Raw genomic sequence first — 17,222 nt, 5'->3', positions numbered from 1 at the left:
TCTGGAAAACGGATGGTGGATCCAAAAGGCGGATGAACTCCCCTTTTCTGCAGACTGACTCAGTAGTTGTTGTTGTGTGTATGTGTGTGTGTTTGTTTGTGGGTCCATATAGGCTTTGCAAAGGGAGAGGGAGCCCAGGCAAGCCACAGATCAATTTCCTTTTTATTGTGGCAGAGAGGAGACTTGAGATGCATGGCCTCCTGTGACCCAGATTCATTTTTTCTCTCTCATCCTGCTCCTTCTCATTGGCAAAGTTGCATAACATTAGAAAGAGGGAGAGTGTGGAGGATGAGTGGAAAAAGGTGAAAAAAAGACGCAGGGTTGAGTGTGAGTCTTAGTTGATAATGGAGATTAAAATGAAGAGAATGGCTGACAGGGGTTGTTGTAAGACAATGCATTAATTATGCCTGGGAGCTGATGATAGTGTCACCTGTGATAACCTGCCTGAAGAGGGATTCAAGAAAAAAGGCAGTGACAAAATACAGATATGAGTAGAAGTAGTCTGAGTCCACATTAAAGATCTGTAAAGCTACAGCTACACACCGGGGATGTGATGGATGTTCAAGAACTAGCACATACTCACAGTTGGAAGAGGCCTGGGCTTTTTCTTTTACAGCTCTATTCCGATAAAAGAAAGACTTGGTGTCAAATAATTCTGTCCGGGTACAAACCGCACTTATTTATTTCTCCTTCATGAACAGTTGGTACTTCAGTGTTTTAAAAATGACACTGTCCCTTATTGGTCTAGGTTAATCTGTTCTAACCTCTGGTGCGGGTTCAGGTGTCATGCGTTTTTTACATATGGAGCCCAAAAAAGAACTTAAAAACGTGCATAGCAACCCGTGAACGCAAGAGTTTTGAACAAAGAAGGCCAGAACATGCATGGACGTGCATTCTAAAGCCCGGTGTGAATGCATAGAGCCAGTACAAATACTCATTTATTTTCTAAATGTTGTTAAATCCCCTAAAAGGAGTTTATGGACATGAAAGCTTTTTATTTTTATTTTCATTTATTTATTCGTTTTTGAATTAAACATTGAATTTCAAAAAATAGACGAATATATGTTGATTTCAACTAGGGCTGCACGATATGAGGAAAACTCGCTATATGATATCAATGTTCAATATTGCGATGACGATATAACTTGAGATATATTAACAAATAACAAAACAACCAAAAAGATCAATTCCATTATAATGCAACAGTTTCATTTAAATATGAGTCAACATAACTTAGATTACACTCCAAATGACTAGTCTAACATAAAAGGGCTCCATTTGATTGTTCAAATTCATTAAGGGATTTATTTGATTTGTTAAATATTTGGTGTAAGATTGTTTTAACACATTTAAGGTAACCATTAATAGCAGTTTTCGCCATCTTTCGCGATACGCATATTGTACAGCTTGATATTGCGATAGCGATAAATTTGCGATTTATTGTGCAGGCTTAACTTCAACTCTTAAACCTTTTATAGCTTTTAGGTTTTTATTTACATTGTTTAATTTTTTCAACAAAGGTTTGGCATATAGTCTTCCATGAATGTCCTTAATGATCCAACAAGACTGTGACTGTAGGCTTGATGAGGCTTGAACCTTTAACCTACTGGTCATGAGCCGTGGGGGAGGGTGGGATATACCATTTCCAGATTCTAAATTATTTAAGTGGATTTCGAATTGGGCTACTATATATAACATTCTACTTTGTACTTTTCCCCCCATTTTTTAACCTTTCATCTGAGGTGCAAACCTAAGCAAGTTGCAAAATCCAACGTCAATCATCTTTCATAGGCAAAGCAACCTAAAAAAAACAAAAAGAAAAAAGCTTAATTGCATTTTTTTAAGACCTTGTGAATGAAAAAAACAAAACATTTCAACGCATCTGAATGTTATCTTTTACAAGCTGACTGTAATGTGCATGGAAAAAAGAAAAATCAATATATTTGAACTTTTTTATTATCTACTTTAAGCTATGCGTGGACTAAAAAAAATAGGGTTAACAACAAACCTTTCTATTGATCCAACCACCCACACCATGCAGTTCAACTTCAAGCTATTCACGACATAATTTAAATAACACTTCCCAAAAAATCAGACAAAAACAAGGGGTCTAGAACAAATTTTTCACAAAAGACAGCACAGACGAGGCCGTCCACCTGTCCTGTCCTCCTCAGTCTGTGGTTCCCATCTGTTTCTCATGCCTTTCTTCACAATTTACAATTCAATTTATGATCTACATTCATTGTAATCCCGCATCTCTGGATGCTGCATTTTAGACCATGTTCACAGAAGCAATCTAAATTCAATTTAAACCTAATTGGGAGCCCAGGTTTTTTGGTCTGACGCTTTGTCTTGTCTTAATTTTGTTTATTCTTCAAACCCACAGAAAGATCCTGTCTGTGTACAGACCTCAAATCTCTTCCAAAAAGAATTCCTTCTGAATCTCTCTTTCCCAACAGTCTTTGGGTGTGTGTGTGTGTGTGTGTGTGTGTGTGTGAAGGTTATTGTGTCCAATAGGGACTTTTGGTCACCCTCATGTGAACTGCTACCATGGAAGCCCATCTGTCACATGGAGAGGAGGTGCCATTGAAACGCACACAGTTCCATGCGCATACACACTTTGTCATGCTGAGGTAGGGGAAATGGCTGATTATGCCCGGCATGAGTGTGAATCCATATGCAGTGAAGCAATGCCTGGGCATAATGTGCTGCTGAGACTCCTACTTTGTTGGAATTGAGAGAATGTAACAGAGATACTGCCATCAGATGCCTTTAAACTGTATATTGTTTAGTGGATACAGGAATGCATGCCATCATTTTCTTTAAAGGAAAATATTAACAGTTAGTATTTAGATATGCTCAGAGTAATCCAGATCCTTCTTTGGAAATTACCAATGTACGACTCACTGGTTGATGATCCAGAACTGCACTGATCTACAAACACATTTGAAGAGTGGCAAAAACCAAGTCTGTGAGGAGACGAGCAAATTAGTACGAAGTTCCAAACGAGCAGACGTGCTGATAATCAGGAGCTTTTAAATTGCCAACAACACAAGCACAGCTTGTTTCCTGTGAAAACACACATCGGGAAAACATGAACTTAATTAGGCACTCAAGTTTATTTCAAATACCTAATATTTTTGAAGTTTGAAAAAAAACAACAGTTTTTTTGGGTCTACTTTGTGAAGTGTCAATGTTGGGGTAAATTCAAAATCTTATTTGTCTTATGGACAAACATATGGAGCAGAAGGCAGAGCAAGCTTTGTGTGGAACTATCGGGAAGGTTTTCTCAGTACTTCACTTGTATCTCCCTATTTATAGTACAACAAAAATCTGTGAATTACAAATTAAAATTTTATTTTTGCCCAGTTGAACAGTATAGAGAACATTACATATAATACCTCGATAGAATATCTCAATGGACCACTCAAAACACGACTTCTAGATTTTTTCAGAAAACAAATGAGCCTCAGGCAAAACATACACCTCAGCTTTTTTATACTTTTCAGTATCAAATCTAATCTAGCCCAGAATACCTGTTGTAAAACAAAAGCAAATGGAGTACATATTCTATTGTGGAAGATGTTAGGTTGACATTCTTTTACATCAATATTATCTTCGCAATCTTCTCTTAAACAACATTAAATGACTTTTGGATAGGAAGTACCAAAAGCCAAGCAGAAAAAAAAAAGAGCTGCTGGATGACCTCTAGTCTTATTGTTTTCCGGTAGTCTCATAATAAACTGTACCGTACCACTCACTGGAAAGGAGGCTTTAGTGTATCGTCTAACCCTCGTGTCAGAAAGACCTTCTCCAAAGCCCACTTCCTGCTCTTTTTTTACTCATGCATACATTAAATTCATATAGCAATTACTCCCAAGATTCTTCTATCTGCAACTAACTTTTTCCTTCATCCAGTTGGGACTTCTTGTCAGAGTGCCCTTCCTTATCTCACTTCTGTTATCTCTTCCTGGTCTTACTATGTCTTCCCATCTCCCACTGTCCTGCTCCTTCGTCTGATTTGGTTTTCATTAAGTCTTAATCTAAGTTAGGGCTCCAGTGTGTCACACATTGCTCATTGTGTAGTATTGATGTGTTGCTCGTCTCCTTCCCTGCTGGGCCCTATCAACCCAGACAAGCCACAAGACCCCTAATGAAGGCTGCCCTTCTTTCCATGCTAATTCAACTCCATTCTACTGGAATTTCACTTGCTGCCTGCCTGCCTGCCAGCTAAATGAGGCAATCAGAGTTTAGAGGAAAAAGTTTCAGGTTATTTGTGGTTTCACTTGCTAATAAGACTTTAGGTAAAAAAATGCATTTCATGCTTATCTGATGTAAATGGTTTCTGCAATTGCAAAAGGGGCAGTAAACTATGAATAATTAATTGTCTTCAGAGGCTCTTTAGATCATTATTGTTGTTTGGTTATTGTCATAGCTGGTCATTTGGGCACAAGAAATGTCAAATATATACAATTTGCGTAGTCTTTTGCTTTGCTCACACACTTGGATCTACCCTTGTTTCATTTATTCATTCATCTTCTACCGTTTATTCCCTTTCGGGGTCCCGGGGCTGCCGGAGCCTCTCCCGGCCACTTGTGGGCGAAGGCAGGGGACACCCTGGACAGGTCGCCATTTGTCGCATGATCTACACTTGTGAAATACTTATTTGTTTAGTTGATTAGAAAAGGAAGCATTCCTTTGTCTTTTTGTTTTCACGGACTTGTTATTCATGGCAAAATTACAAAATGTTTTTATCTTTCTTCATTTTGCATGTCTTCTCCTTTTTCAATTATCTAATAAAAATTTACAGTTTCTACCATATATACCATACAGTGTAATGTTGAATAAATGCACTATGGATTTTATGTCAAAATCTCCTAAATATTAAAGACCCACTGTAATGAAAATTGTGTTTTTGATATTTCAAACATCTTCTTGTGGCATTTTTCTCATTTGAAGGACATATATGAATATGAATTGAGATTAAAATTGCATTTCTGAGTATTTTTATATCCAAATCATTGTGAATCAGGAGCAGAAGAAAAGAATGCAGTTTGAAAAGGCTTGTAGCTGTAATGAAGGAGCTACAATCAGCAGGCCGTAAGCTCTCTACTCCGCTCCATTCCGCTTTATCCATGGATAATGGGGGGGAAAAAGGGTGGATTTTCTCCACACTAATAGTCCCGCCCACAACTTAGAGGGCGAATTTCTTATGAACTACTAACACTGCGGAAACTATGCCTAGAAAATGGACCCATAAATTTAGAGATTTTATAGTTTATTTCTTTGTTAAAACAAAGATATCATGTACCTAATTAATATTTGATGAAAAATCCTTTTTTTGTGGATATTGTAGAGTACAAAAGGGTTTTATTTATTACATTTTTCTTTCTTTTATTTATTTATTTATTTTTGATTAAATCTTGACTTTGTGATGATGGGAAGTCTTTCATTCAAGCAATCAGTCATGTTTGAGATCTGATGCAGGTGTAGCCGAATCCAGATGTGCATGGTTGTGGAACTTGTGGAAGAAAAGAGATGTAGTTATCAATAAATATATGAAAAAAATCCATGGAGTTTGCATTTTCTGCTCTCCCAAAAAGAAAAAAAACAAAGCTGCCGACCTCCTTTGTGGTTAAGTGTTGTCAAAGATCACTGTAATGTTTGTTGTTGATGGTGCTTTGTAACCCAAATGTTTAAAAAATCATAGAACATGTCTCTTTTTCACACAAACTCCAGACTTGATGGTAATTAATTAATTCATTTACTTAGAATCACATGTTCTTTGGCCAAATGTAGTGCAGCAACCGAACGGTTGCTGTTGAGAATATTGATTGAAAAGTCGTGAGCGCTTGTTTAGGCTTCTTCTTCTTCCCCATGGGCTAGCTGTTCCTGGAGGAAAATAACATGCTGTTCAGTCACTTGCTGTGAAAATGTCATTACGGCAGCTGTCTCAGGCCCCTTGCCACCGTACTCTCTCAGCTGACTGCTGACACTCCCAGAAACACTCACATGAAGAGACACAGAGCAGCATCTCGGTAGGGCTTCCAATAAGATGTTAGACTGATGTTGCTATGATCTGGAATAAGCGGATGCCTCCCCATGAATAATATGTGATCAAATAAGCTTGGTTTTTCGTTTCAGTCGGGGAATTCGGCATCTGCTTCTTGGAGATACAGAAACATGTTTCACGCAAACTACCACATTTTATTATGACTAATGGATTGGACTAATCTCGCAATGATGTACGTGCAGTGTGCATATGTTGTGGGAGGGGTAGATGGGGTGGAGCCCAGTGAGAGGTTGTTTGTAAGCATTTTTACTCCCCGGGGAAGGCCCATGTAAGAATCTGCATGCATGCATGTTTAATGAATTTGCATCAATTAAAATGTGAGATAAATATCTGAAGGTAATCTGCTGAAGACAGGCGACACGCAGCTCAAAGCAGAAAATAAAAGCGTTAGAGCTTTAATGTATCCTTTTTGAATTGCGCAGGTAGCATAAAAATGACACGTAAGAGTAACTGATAAAGTATTGCAAACACACATGATAGATTATGGCGTAATGGACCCTAAACCAGTCTTAGATGAGTAATGCTGGTTATAACATGCAGTAAAAATCCTCTTGTTTGTCTGGATCTTACAGTTTGGTTTTTGCTCTGTACTGAAGGCCAAAATTCCTCAGGCGGTCAGAGGATGGAAGCATCTTAAATCCTCAGAAGCCTGGAGTCAGAGGAGGGAGCATAGGTTTAGGATGATAGCTTTTCTTGGCCACTGTCACTGTACGTGCATTTATATGTATGTGAATGTACAGAAAAGTCCTGGAGATGTGACGAGCTTGGGTTTTTTCATCTTCTCTTGGGTAGTTTTCGTCATGCCTCTCGACTGGGCTCTGATTCTTCTCTCAGTGCTTTAATGATAAATATAAAATGTTGTGTCTTTTTGTGGAAACAATATTTACAACCACACCAACACCATGGCTGTTTTGTTTATCTTTTTTTTTTTTTTACAAAATGCATTGAGTTTATACTTTATTCATTCATTCTTTTGATCAGTTGGTACAGTCTGTGGTTGCAGAACAAGGACTGCATTTGTCTGTATTTAGTTTATCTGTGCAGACTAAATATTAAAAAATACTTAGGACTAAATGATGCAAAAAGATCCTTAAAAAAGTGCAGGTGAAATTTGGAGTATCAAATAGATGAATCCAGTTAAGAAAGACCTGCTTAAAACAGAACCAGATGCTTTATTATAGTTGTTTTAATGTCTTATTTCTTTTAAATAACTTTATTATTCCTGTTTTTTTTTCTGTGCACGAGGAAAAAGTAAGAAGGTAATAAGTCATTTCATCCATAAAACGATGCCTTAATAAATCTGAGAGATTATTTGCTGATTCCAAGATTAGTAAAACTTTATACTGGAAATTTGCATTTTAATCCAACAAAAATAGTATTTTATGAAACTTTATTGTTTTGCAATGAAAACAAACATTTCTTAATGAACAGATGCAGATTTGTGAGAAATGTGTCAGCAAAACACCAAGGTGATAAAATGTGTCAGGACTCGAAAGTGGATTTCTGTGTCCCTTTAAAAAAAAATCTACTGCATCAAAATTAACCGATTTATAGCAATAAGCCATAATGATAATGATAGCAGAGTGTTGAAAAACATTGACTACAAAATCTAATACTTTTCAATTGCACCATATTTTGTAGCTAATGCAGGTTTGAATGCAGGTCAGAGTGATGGAGGAGTCACTTGGTTTTCTTGACCCATTTCTGCAAGCTGCGGTCTGACATAATGACTTATCAAAAATCATGCAAAGGGTGGAGGAGATGAGAGAGTGATGAGGTGTGAATGATTTCTGTCTAATGGCAACGTTGTTTGTTTGCCATCCTGCTTCCCGCCCACATTCTTCATGCTATGTGCCTGCAGACTTTGGGTGGAGTGATGGGGGAGTGGGGGGGGGGGGGGGGGGGCTTTATTCCCCCCTTTAAAGCTGTAGCTGATGCTGCCTACTGAGATCCAGTGAGGAAGCTCACCCCTGCCTCATCTCTTGATGTGATTCGGTTTTTCCTTTCTGCCCTACAGGCTTCTTGAGGCGGGGGGATTCTGCTCATTTCCCTCATATACAACCTTATTGCTGTTCTCCCTCTAATTTTCTTGACCCCATTGTCACAAATGTATTAGCTTTTTCTCATTTAGAAATCTGAAAATTAAAAGCAAACATTGAAAATTGTTAAATGGCATTTTATTTAATAATCAACTGATCCATGCAGACCATCAATTAAACAAACAGACGAAGCATTCTGTGCTAAAAGGCACTCTTCTGCTTTATAGGACAAAAATGCATTCATTTGTAGGCCATACATTTGTCTTCTTTTCCCCCTGTGGATTGCTGCCATGTTGCCTTAAGTGCTCCTTTGTTCATCAGGAATTACATCTGAAAGGCATCAATTGAATTATTAGTGTCCTTTCTTCATGGAAAGTGTAAAGCATGCCACTAATTTAAAAGGTCCCGGGGTAATTCTGCTGTTTTTACCCTAAATTAAAGTATTGGGCTTTACAATTTATGTAATCTGATTTAAATGCTCCCAAGCACATGGCAGACTCGAAAAAACTGCATCTTGGGAAAACATATTAATTCAAGATCTTTACAACAGTTTCTTTTGAAACCCATCTCTCTACAGTGTTTAGTATTATTTTAGATAGAAAATTGGATTTCCAGACTTTGAGTGTTGCTTCCAATGTGTGATAAATCTGCAGTTTTGTGCTTTATTTTTTAAAGTCCTAATCCGATCATCTTTTGATCTACTGTTAAAGTATTCCCAGTGGTCTTTTAATTATGATTATGCAGTTTTGAGCCTAAATAAAAAAAAAACCTGTGTTGTTTTCGAGGACATAGTTTCTGCAGAGCGGCAGGAGTTCATCAGAGATTCACCTGTGAGTTGTGGGTGAAACTGTTAGCGCAAAGTGGGCCTCCCTTCATTTCCCAACATCCCTCTTGTTTACACTCTCTCACGCCAGCTTTTTTTTTCTTTTCCTTCTAACTTGTTCTGTCCAACAACTGAGCAAACAGATGAGAGCCGAAGGCCTTTTGTGTTGATCTCTCACGCTAGCTTACAACCCCAACTTAACATTACCGGTGCAACAAAATGGAGAGCAATAAATTGCGGCAGAGTGACTTTATAAAACCAGGTTAAACATTCATTACCAATTCAGGTTTATGTGCAACTCAAACTGCTCAGTGCACTGTGGAATTATAGAAGGGATATTACAATAAAGTTAGATCATTTCATTGAGCGTAAAGTAGAATTGTTTTCCAAACAAGCTTTTGCCTTCTCGCCAGCAGTCTGTGAACATTTGGGGAAGCAGCTTCGGTGTGTTTATAGCTGTGACACGTGTGCCCCTGGCTGTCTAATGGCAGCACTTGTTGTTTGCAGAACATTACCACCTCTGAAGAATGACTCTTTAGAAACATGTTAAGGGGGTCTGTCTGTCCCAGATGGAGTTGTGTGAGATGGAGACGTAATAATGATGAACGATGCACCTAAACTGGCCTTTCAGTCTCTATTAAAGCACTCCGCCAACAGGATCTGGGTATTGCTACATAAAGATGTCACTTAGCCCCTGCTGTCTGATGTGATGATAATCAGGGTGACAGTCTGCACTCATCCATGCATGAATTCATTTATTCACAGAGTGGTTGTGTTAAAATATTAGCATATCTTTTCCCCTGGAGTGTGGCCATGAAACGGAGGCTTTTCATATTCTGAACTAACTAGTTTGATGAGGGGAGAAAATCAATGCTCTTCTGTCATTCTAGCAGCTATCATGGAAACAAGTTTTGAAACATGAAGATCTAATTTTATTACATTCTAAAGGCTTGCTCCGAAACCCAGAACCAATAGTTTAGAGAAAGAGTTTTAATAGTACCACGTTATGCTTCTCACAGTGGAATGCATCACAGCCTTGCGTTATTGAACATGCTCTCTTACTACCAGGAAGTGGTGAGTGATGAAAGGCGGGATTTAAAATCTTCAGAAAGAAGCTTCTAAAGGGCTGTGATGGAAATTATTTTCCTGTACTTTTGCAATTGAATCGTGGATGTATGCCTTTTGGAGATGAGAAGGGCCTTCTTTGGGGGTTGTTGAGATGACACAGACATTAAATCTTTGAACTCAAATGTCATTAATGTTTACTTTGCAGCTGAGTGAACACAGTTACTGGACTGTGAAGTCAAGTTAAGTGATGCAGCTCCTTTTTTTTCCCTCCATTCATCTTCAGAACCTGCTGAATCCCTTTCAGGGTCATGGGGCTGCTGGAGCCAACCCTACTTTTGGGGGTACATCCTGAACATGTCACCGGTCTGTTGCACCGTACATGCACCTTTACTGGACTGTGGAAGGAAGTGCCGGAGAAACCCACGCATGCACAGGGAAAACGTGTAAACTCCACACAGAAAGGTCTCTGCTGCGGTTTGAACCAGGTCCTCGTTGCTATGAGGCAATGCTTGCTTCGGGGGGGGTCCAATTTTTCCACGATTTGTACTGTGAGGTGATTTGTTATTTGTGACACATGTAGGAAAACTAAACTAAAATAAACTAAACGAGGCAAGAGTGCTAACACTATCCCACCATGCAGCTTCAGCTCCTTGTTTTAGGGATTGGATTACCAATTGTGACACTTTTAAGTTGTCCCATATAGTCATTTGTCTTTGTCAAAACTGAAAAAGTATAAAAGTTTACAGCTTTTTTAATGTTCATGCAGGTCTGCATGACTGAAATCCATATTCTCTTCCCTTTCTGTGCTCCAATAATATACCTGGGATATTTCAAGACTATGATTAGAATAGCTTTTGAGTTTTTCCTCCTCGAATGGCAGTTGATGAAATGATTCCTCCTCCTTCCCACACCTCAGCCTGCTCTTCTTTCCTGGCAGGAGCGCTGATTCACTTTTTTTTGGGGGTCTTTATTATACCCGTCTACATAGTTCTCACAAGGATTGCTCTGATGTGTTCTACGGAGGGGAAAAAAATGCCTGAAAGTGTTCCTCTTCTCTGTTCTCTAGTGTTGAGGATGCAACGTCAAATCTTGTCATGTTATTCCTGGGACTGACTTTTCAGAAAAAAAGCTTTCATCTCTTGCTTCTTGAAATTCTTCCGAGCTGATGGCTTTTTCCCAGGCTTTGCAAGAAGAGGACTGTTAAAGGTGCAAGAGCGACTGAAGTGGAGGGCAGTCCTGTGGGTGAATGGGCAATCCACAATGACTTTGGCAAACGGGACACTTGAATGTTCCTCTCCTTTGTCTCTTTCATTTATGTCTTGTTTGGAGTTACATTGGGTCACGCTGGTTCTCTACTGTTCGCTGCCCCCCCCCCCCCCTCCACACCTTCTATTTTCTCCTCTTCTTTTTAACTGGAAATGGGGCTTATGAAGGCAGTGACCCCAATACCAGTTCACTGAAGATAAAGAGATGTGGGACAAACCAAACAATAAGACCATCTCTTCCCCTCCTGCAGCCTCTCTGTGTAGCTCACAGGATCACATTTACACCACCATGCAGGTTTTTATATGCAGGTATTTTTATTTAACTTTTTTACCTTTCAAACATGAAATATGTTTGTAAGGACAAGCAGATCCACAGGTGGACATTTTTGGTCTCTTTTCACCCTGTGTTATCATGGCTGGACCACTTTGAAGCAATGACGTTCAGGACTTTTAAAAGCTTTCTAGATCTGATTAGTTAGAGCAGATAATTTACTGCACATAAAGAGCCAAATAAATGAAATACAAATCAGGTATCTCCTCCAGTTCTAAAAGAAAAAAAGGACAGCGCCATCATAAACCGTGATGATGGCACTGGAAGTTTTTCAAATACTTCCTTTTGAAGAGTCAACCAGAGCCTAACGTCCCACACTGTGGCTTTAATCTCCCTCCCACTCACACACTCTGAGAATGAGTGTGGGTGGTGGTGTGATTCCTGAAAAGATTAAAGTATGCCAAGCAAATTCTGAGAACACAAGGGGAACTTCTATTTTGCAAATTGGCAGCGAAGCAGCCGAATTTACCCAAAAGGGGTTTATGCTGCGACCTTTAACTTTGTGCTCGCCATGTTGAATAAACCGCTTACTTGACTGATCAGAACAAGGTTTTATAACAATACAACATAAATCTCTGGCAAATGTGCATTAAAAAGAATGCCAAACATGTCCATATCTGCCTTTACATGCAAATAAACTGAATTGACATCCTATTCATAATCCATATGGCGTGGACTCATTATTGGAAGTTGTAATAGCTTAATATCTTCTGGGAAGGATTTCCACAAGGTTTAGGAGGATGTAAATAGGAATGTTTGATCGCCCTCCGAGAGGCACATTCGTGAGGTCAGACACTGATTTTGGGGGAAAGGCCATTGGCATTAACTCAAATGAGTTCTGTCAGGTACAGAACAAACCGTCCAGGTCTTTAACATCACACATGGTCAGTCCATGTCGTTTTAGTCCCACTCCAATTATCTTTTGATTTGTTTTAGAAGAGTTTCCAGTGGTCTCTTAATTATGATTATGCCGTATTTAGCCAAAATCCAAAGACCTGTGTTGTTTTTGATGATATAGTTTCTGCAGAGCAGCAATTCCCCCTTTTAGTTGTAGGCAGGACTGTTGGCATGAAGTGAGCCTTTCCTTCATTTCCCATCATCCCTTTGTTTTCCACACTCTCTTGCTAGCTTACAGACCCTCACAACCCCAACCTAACATTATTGATGCAACAAAAATGGCAAGCAATATTGAAGCTATCCTGCCGTACAGGTTTGAGCCAGATGCCAGGAAAATACATGGATCTATTTGTCTGCAAGAGGGGGCATCAGAATGGAGTGGAGGTGGGACTTTGTGGCCCACAGATTGCAGATTTTATAATAACTACAAGCTTTTTTAAACTGCATTTTTTTCATCTGCTCGTGCTTCACAACAATTTGTAAAACAAAAGACTCAGAAAGGTAGTTTTAATCTTTTTTTTTTATGAATGTTGCCTATCGTGAAAAAAATGCTACAAAAACATGTTAAAATCACCAAAACCGCCATTTTCATTGGAATGGGTCTTTTGGATCTTGCTTTGTGCATTGTTTTGCAGTCATGTTAGAACAGTGCGGCGCCGTCTCAAAACAGATTCCATAAATGTAGAAGAATAAAAGTGTTAAAATCTGTGCTGAAAGATTTTATTTTCTTTTTCTGGTGCTAAATTTCCTAAAAACACAAATTCATACTATAACCCACCAATCTAAACTCTTGGTAAATGCAGTCAGACAGGTACTGCTTTCCTGGCACCCAGACTACTCATTCAGATTACAAGATGATCCTGCAGTCCAGAGAACACGTCTCCAATAAGCAGTTCAGTGACAGTGTGCTTTATACTTTTACTGATCCATTAAATGAAGCTCTTACACACTGTTCTTGAGGTAACCTGAGGGCCGCAGGAAGCTTGGAGGCCAGTAGAGACTCACAAGAGAGTCATTTTTGGACATAATTGTGCTCAGCATCTACTGACCCCAAACTGGTAGTTTATGTCCTTCCACTTCCTGGTTGAGATGCTGTTAACCTAAAACATGGTGTTATAACACTCTGTAAAATTGGCTGTGGAAGTTTCAGTATAGACATTTTTTGGATTAAAAAAAAAGTTTTAATCCAACCACATTTTGTTTAACTTTAATTTAACAATGTATTTAGTTTGAAATTATCCAGAAAAAAAAATATATATATATACTTGCAAACACAGATGGGCTTCAGGAATAACATCATTTTCCTTTGACTAGGCTTAGGTGTTTCTTTTTATACTACTTTCTAATAAAAAGAGGATTACTTCATCCCAGCCTCAGTGCAGACCTGTCATAGAGATGTGTGCCACCAGCAGAAAGTTACACATGAAGCTAAGCCTTGATCCTCAGTGGAACAAGCCTCCAGAACAAGACACAAGCTTCAGATATTGATTCTGAAAGAATTCATCCAAATTTGGTTGCAATGTTAATCTTTGGGAAAAAAAAAAAAAAATTAAGTATAGCCAATAGGATTGTAGGAGGAATACATGATATACAAACATGCTGCTTATCTCCAATCATGCTCTGTTGATGCAAATGACTGATAAAAGTATGTTGGGGATAATTAAAGTCTATCTTCTGCTGCAACTTTTAAATAATATTGCCCTCAAAAGATTTTACCTTTTGAGGGGCAATGCTGAGAAAGAATTATCAGAGATGGTGGTAGAATATGCACTCAAGCAGCTTCCAATTTGAAGCCAAAAAGAACCTATTGGTGGTTTAATCCTTAGTCCAACCCTTAAAGCTAAAGCGTTGTGTTTTGGTATTTCATGAAAGTGGATTTAGACCAACAATATTCTCCAAACATTTTTGCATCCCTGTGGTTTAGCCAGTGGTCCCCAACCCCCAGTTGGTACTGGGCTGTAGAGAAAAAAAAATTCAACCCACATTTTATTTTTATTTTCTAATCTGATTCTGAGGAAAGTTTTATTTTGGAAAACTAGTGGATTCTCTCCACAACATCGGATTTTATTTTTGATGTGCGTCAGTCACTGTCATGTGTTGGAAATACACCTGCTACTTTCTTAAAGCAACTTCACTATATACTAAACTGAAACCCCCAAGCTAGCAAAGTCAACAAAACCAAATGCATTTGGAAATGTTCTTTTCACAGAAAAGATCCAGTGAGAAAAAAAGAATAAGAGCCTTGGACTTTAAAATAAAAGATATCTGCATTTTACAGGTAAGAACCAGGAGCATTTACTCCAAATATGGACTCATCGTGACAGTTGGTCCCACACACCATAATAATAATAATGCAGAATATTCAGCAACCCAATGACTAATGTTACAAGAATGCTGCTAAAAAAGAAGCTTACTTTACCAGCAGTGATTCACATTTGTTTTTGTATTGATAAAATACCAGTTTTAGTTAACCTTTTTATTGTTATTGTATTTATCGGTTGCACCCTAATAGTCAGACGAGGCTGAAGTTGGTGTCCAATTTTTTCCGCTTCCACTTTGAGAGTTCGGGTTAGGGGAAAATCTATAACAAATTTGAATACTGTAAATTCATGTTAAGGTATGGTTTCCAATCTAAAGCAGATATAAAAGCTTCTCAACACTTGTGGACCTCAGTGTTCACCCCGCACAATGTCAGAATTCTTTTTATTTTGAAATATAGCCATCAAATATAGTTAACTTTGTCAAAAAAAACTTGAAGACTATTACTCTTCTTTTCCTTTGGGTCTTCTGGTTCATTGGGTATGCCTGTGTGACCTGGGTTGTCTAGGTGTATACCGTGAAAGATTCATCAAATTGAGATTGGGAGTTTGAAGCTCAGGTCAGGGCCTTTGGGTCTTTTTTGGGGGGTTTATTAAATTGTTCCTGACCAGATTTCAAAGAGTGGGCAGGCTCATTTTACTGCTGAGACAGGCAGAATTCATTGGGGGATATTGTTAACATGCATGGATGTGATCCGACTGCAGCTGAGTGCAGGTGGGTGGTATTCGTCGAAGTAGCAATCCGCATGAAGCAGGACTTCAGGTTTGCTTGCAAAACAACTGACACGATGATGAGTGGCGCTCACTTCGTCTGTGTCCATTTTTAATGAACCCACAAATGTAAATGCAAATGCATCTCTGCTGAGGCTCATGATAAAACGCCTTGGATGTAAATATATAACTTTACCTTGCATCATAGTTGGAATAGATTGCAGTGGTTTCCATGGAGCTTTTGCATCATTACATATGTTTGTCTTTTGAAGTCGGAAACAAACATCAAGTAGGAATTTTTAAGAAAAGCCACCGTACAGACTGATTATCCCCGTCTTTTCTACACTGCACTTAGGACATTTATTATAACAGCAACTCCAGGTAAATACATTATTGATAATATTTAATGATGTTGAATTAGCATACGAGAAAGGCTCGTGCCGCGCCTTGAGCACTCTCCCTTGCATAACATTGAAATATTTTTTGCTAGATTTCCCTTGTGCTGTAATGAGGAATGTGTTTATGCGTTCTCATTTTCACTGAAGTAAAGCAAAGTGGCCTTAGGCAGAGTTAAGGTGCTGAGAACATTCTCACTTGGATAAGCAGGGATTGTGCACTTTGCAAGAGGTCATGTGTACCAATTTCCCTTTCTGTTTAAGTCTATTCCAATCTTTGTGGGTTCTTCTTGAAAAAGTAGACGTTCTGGTTTTGTTTGTGTGTACATTTTTTTCCTTAACTCCCCTGTGTGACTATGACATAACAACATCATCAATATTTGCATATATTGAATCTTTCCCTTTAAAAAATGCTTTATTTTATGGCTTTCTTGGAGAATCTAGATTAAAATATGCTACTCTGGTGACCTAGTTTGTGAAAAGAAGCTATAAAAGTTTGATTTCTTGGAGACAAGGATGTCAGTCTTGTTCAAAAAGATGGAAGTTATGTTTTACTTTTTAATGCAGGGTTGCATGTACGCTTGCATTTGCCCACCTTAGCTTTTAAATAGGGTTTCTTAGTATGTAGTCTTTTTTTTCTTTTTTTACACATCTTTTATTCTAAACCTCAAAAGAGAGTCATAACCAGAGTCTGATGTTTTTTCCTGTGATTAGCTGTAATCTCGCCAGAATCAGAAGTGACCCTATCAGAGCCATCTCCTTGTTTTGCTCGGCCGTCATCTTTGTAAACTGGAAATGTAGACTGGCAAAGGGGGAAATAAGGAGACGTTATCACGATTCATACAATACAAATTGGATTTGTAAGGTTCCAAAGAATACAATATCTGCCCTGCATCCCTTTCCTCCTCACCCATCATGCAAGTTCCCCTCCTCTTTTCATTACACCCATCATCTTTCCTTCATCCCTTTATTTCATTTGTTTATGCCTCTTATATTTATTTATTTGTAAGATTCATAAATGTGGCACATAAATAGATATCTCTGCTAATTTTTTCCCCTAGCTTTATGCTAATGTTGTTATGTGTGCTTCCTGGGTAGAGATGTTTGTTGATTTGATTGGGGGCGGAAAATGCTACATCAGCACTTTTTTCATGGTGGGTTAAAAAAAAAAAAAACTCTGTACTCACTAATGTCTACATTTTCAATTCTAAGAAAACATGTTTTAATGGCATTTTTTCCCACATCTATTGACTTTACACAGGTTTGGGGTTTTGATTGGGTTCAGCTGGATAAAACCAGAGC

General features: G+C 38.4%; 1 protein-coding gene across 6 annotated transcripts in view; it reads left to right on the top strand.

The window, feature by feature from the left end:
- Positions 1-17,222, top strand: part of LOC101167610 (low-density lipoprotein receptor-related protein 8) — a 170,480-nt gene that overhangs the window by 24,845 nt on the left and 128,413 nt on the right. The gene's annotated exons all lie outside the window — the stretch shown is intronic.

This window comes from Oryzias latipes, chromosome 4 (assembly GCF_002234675.1).
Source record: "Oryzias latipes chromosome 4, ASM223467v1".
In the NCBI taxonomy this organism is placed as follows: Eukaryota; Metazoa; Chordata; class Actinopteri; order Beloniformes; family Adrianichthyidae; genus Oryzias; species Oryzias latipes.
The sequence above is the reverse complement of the archived record's forward strand: the minus strand, read 5'-3'. Positions and strand labels throughout refer to the sequence as shown.